The following is a 4156-nucleotide window of genomic DNA, read 5'->3' as shown; positions in this document are numbered from 1 at the left end:
CAGTCACATAGATTTAGGAGTGTAACTGAAATTCGCAGGCGCATTTTCAAGTCTTTTGTGATTATCCGGTTTTGGCCCCAGCTCCAACGATTACTGTAATTCAACACCCTGATTACCCCTAAAGCCGAAAATAATATACTATCTACGTCCGCCTGTTGTCTGCAAATTGAGGCCGGTTGAAGGATGCAAAAGCCTTTTACTGTACCCGCCATTCCGTCGCCTTCGAGGATTGACCTCATTTAATACAATGGCGCTATCTAGGAAACAATACAATTAGCATTGCCGATGTGCGATAAAAGGAGGCAGGGTAAACACCGATCAGCGTCAATTCATCATACAAACAGATTAGGAAACAAATGGGGTAAATATCATCACTTAATGACCTAGTTGCGACATGATACTCAAAAGTTCAAAGAATATTTTCGAGGAAGATGACAGTCAAGATGAAGAATTCATGATTGGCACAGTGAGAGGACAACCATCTCAAATAGAGTGGACAGTTACCTTAAAAGTCAATGGAACAGACTTCACTGCCAAAGTGGACACTGGCACACAAGCTAACGTGATGCCCAAGAAAGTAGCTGAAAAGTTAGGAGCAAAGATTGAGCCCTCCAAAGACAAACTCACAGCTTATTCAGGAGATGTCATCCCGGTAGTGGGACAAGCAAAACTCAAGTGCACTCAGAAGAAAAAGAAAACAAGGATCAAGTTCATCGTCACCTCAACGGATGGAGCAAAAACAATAATATTAATAGGTCTACAGACAAGTAAACAATTGAAGCTTGTGAAAAGACTTGATGATATCATACAAAAGTCATTGGAAGAAATTCTCACAGATTACAAGGATACATTTGGAGAATTGGGCAAGCTGCAGACAGAGTACACCATGAGAGTGGATGCAAAAGTTGAGCCTATACATGTAGTAACAGCAGCAAGAAAGATCCACCGACTCACAAACAGAAAAAGTTGAGGCAGAACTAAGAAAAATGAAAAAAACACCACCTAGATGTCATCACCAAGGAAGAGGAGCCAATTGACTGGGTCAACCCAATTATAATTGTCAAAAAGCCCAACGGAAAAGTCAGATTGCGCCTAGACCCACAGAGACTGAACACAGCTTTGAAAAGAGAGTGCCACCAAATCCCAACGGTTGAAGACATATCGACAAAGATGACAGGGGCCAAGTACTACTCCAAATTGGATGCCTCAAGTGGATTATACCAAATCCTACAGAGCCAAGAATCATCTTCTCAACACCTTTTGGAAGATGGAGGTTTCTGAGAACCCATTCGGAATCTCATCAGCACCTGAAGTCTATCAGAGGACAATGGACACGTTCTTCGGTGACCTGAAAGGTGTAGCCTGCTACTAAGATGATCTCTGCGCCAGGAGCAGCAGAATTGAAGAGCACGTGAAACGCTTAAAAGAAGTCTTTTAAAGAGCAAGAGAATGTGGGCTGAAATTCAACACCAACAAATGTGAATTTCTCAAAGAACAGATGGCAAACCTTCGTGGACGCTGTAGTCAACTCGTTACAAGCAACATCACAGATACTCGAAGAAATCAAGGAGAAGCAACATCAAGATGAGATACTGAAGAAACTCAGAATACATATATGCAAGAATGGCCAGACTGGATACACAAAGTACCAAAAGAAATACGACAGTTCGTGATGACAAAACAGAATTTGATGGAATGTAGCTCAAAGGATGATCAGTTGATCATTCCAGAATGTCTACAGAAAGAAATGTTGAAACTCATTCATCAAAGACATCTTGGAATAAAACTATCCAAAAACAGTGCAAAATCAGCAGTCTTTTGGCCCAAGATGCTGAAACAGATTGAAGAAACAGTAAACAGTAGCAGCACTTGCCAACGCAACAAGAATGCCCAACAGAAAGAACCTCTGCTACCACACGACGCCCAGATCAGCCATGGACGAAGTTTGCCACAGACCTGTTTCACTTGGAAGGCAAAGACTACCTCATCGTTTGCGAATACCATTCAAAGTATGTTCAGGTCTGCAAGCTAGGCACAATCATTAGCAGCCACGTAATCACACCGCTCAAAATTATCTTTGCATGACGTGCCATTCCTGTGAATTTGATCTCCGACAATGGGCCACAATTTTCATCACGCCATTTCAGAGACTTTACAACTCAGTGGAAGATTCAGCAGGTCACGACAAGCCCCAATTTCTCAAGAGCCAAAGGGTTTATAGAAAGAAATGTTCAGACTGTAAAGAAACAGCCCAGGAAGGTCAAGGAGAGGGGCAGACGCATATCTCACCATCCTGAATTACAGAACAACACCCAAACCAAATTCAAAATCTCTAGCAGAATTGCTTATGGGCAGGAAACTTAGAACCCTGCTGCCCACGATGTCGACCAAAAGCAAGACAAGCTACAACAGAAAAATGAAGCAGATGTATGATCAGAATGCCCACCAGTTACCTGGGCTGAACCCTGGTGACTTTATCAGGTACAGGCATAAGGGTGCATGGGAACCAGCGCAAGTGATCGCCAAAGCAGCAACCCCTCGTTCATTCACCATAAAACGAAGTATGGAGTGATGCGCCGTAACAGTAACAGACAACACTCGATGTGCACCGGAGGGAAATAAAATTGACCTGAGGACAACCAACCCCTTTGACGACATTCTTGAGGGAAGAGGAGATAGCAATCCCACCTCAAGAGCTGGCATCTACACCAGCAACCCCACCTCAAGAGTTGGCACCTCGAGATCTGGTGTCACCGCAACAAATTCCAGCTTCAGTGCACGAACTTATAAAAACCACAAGATCTGGTCGAGTGATCCAAAAAACCCACAGATACAGAGACAATTAAATTCAACAATGTTAAGCGTTAAAATGATCAAAATGTGTAATCTAGGAACAGTAGACATTTAATTCAGTTTCACAACCTAGGTGTGATCATTGTGTAGTGTTAAGTCTAAGAACGGAGTAAAAGTTACATTTAGGTTTTTTTATGACAACAGCAGTTCTACGAACAGTTTCGATGTTAAATTTAGTTTTATATTAAAACTACATACTATGTGAGACAATCAAACCCTGCTGTCTCCAGACAACGTCTGAAAGCTGGATAGGTATAACTGGCCCAACTGTCAACTCTTTGTTTCATTACATGTACAGTCTTTGTTTGTTAGTTGTTTTTGTTTTGTTGTTTGTTTGGGGGTTTTTTTTGGGGGGGGGGATTTAGGGGTGGGTGCTTTTTTTAAAGAGTGTATAGTATAATAACATAATACTTATACAACTGTTGTTTTGCCAGCCAACCTCGAGAGCCTATAACACCAAGTAATCAGGCGGATATAAAGGAAGAGGAAGGCCACGCAAAAGGCGGATAGAGGGAGTCAACGAAACACTGAGAAATACAAATTATATATATATATATCCCAATTGAAAGACCTGCCACAGAAAACTGCATCTCCCCTCGACGCTTAAGTGCAATAGAGGATGAAAAAGTAAAAGTAAAATGTATACTGTTGCTAATTACAAACACAAGGACCAAACAAACAAGCCAATAAAAGCCATCAAAAAGCACACACAAAAACTAGGCTAAACTGATTGAGAAAGATGCACAGCAGAATCTGACCATAACGCTTTGAATGCCAATTGCAGTAGAGTGGGCGAAAGAAGTCTAGCTGTACACTTCGCATCGATATAGACACGCCCCCCCCCCACCCCTTTTGATAACATACACCTAAGAGGATTAAAATGCTTCCATGCAACTGAAATTCAGAGGCCTTCTCTGGTCTTTAATGATAATGAGGACTGAGGGTCTGTCCCCAGCCCGAACGATTACTAAAATCTTAACCCTACACCATTACTACCCCTAACCCATATTCAAAGTTACTATCATTATTCCAGTATTCCCATGGCCAAAATCGGAGCCTACCATTCTTTTTTTTCCAGAGTATCTTTTATACTTTACAAAATTATAAGGTAGCCTATAATTCATGCATTGGTAATGATGTACTGTCACCGAGCAGAGATCAAAACTAAACTAGACAAAAGAAATGCCGAACTAGGAAAGCGAAACAAACTCTTTAATTCTAGAGATCAACTACGGTCGCAAAAAAGCGTAACCAAAATAGATAGAGGTGAGTGTGTGTATGTGTGTGGGGGGTAGGGGGGGGG

At 41.8% G+C, this 4156-nt stretch overlaps 1 protein-coding gene across 1 annotated transcript in view; it reads right to left on the bottom strand.

Annotated features, from left to right (window-relative positions):
* Positions 1-4156, bottom strand: part of LOC101844996 (immune-associated nucleotide-binding protein 9) — a gene marked incomplete at its 5' end in the record, with an annotated part of 24880 nt that overhangs the window by 1055 nt on the left and 19669 nt on the right.

Source organism: Aplysia californica, unplaced genomic scaffold (assembly GCF_000002075.1).
Source record: "Aplysia californica isolate F4 #8 unplaced genomic scaffold, AplCal3.0 scaffold00194, whole genome shotgun sequence".
NCBI classification, from domain to species: domain Eukaryota; kingdom Metazoa; phylum Mollusca; class Gastropoda; order Aplysiida; family Aplysiidae; genus Aplysia; species Aplysia californica.
The sequence above is the reverse complement of the archived record's forward strand: the minus strand, read 5'-3'. Positions and strand labels throughout refer to the sequence as shown.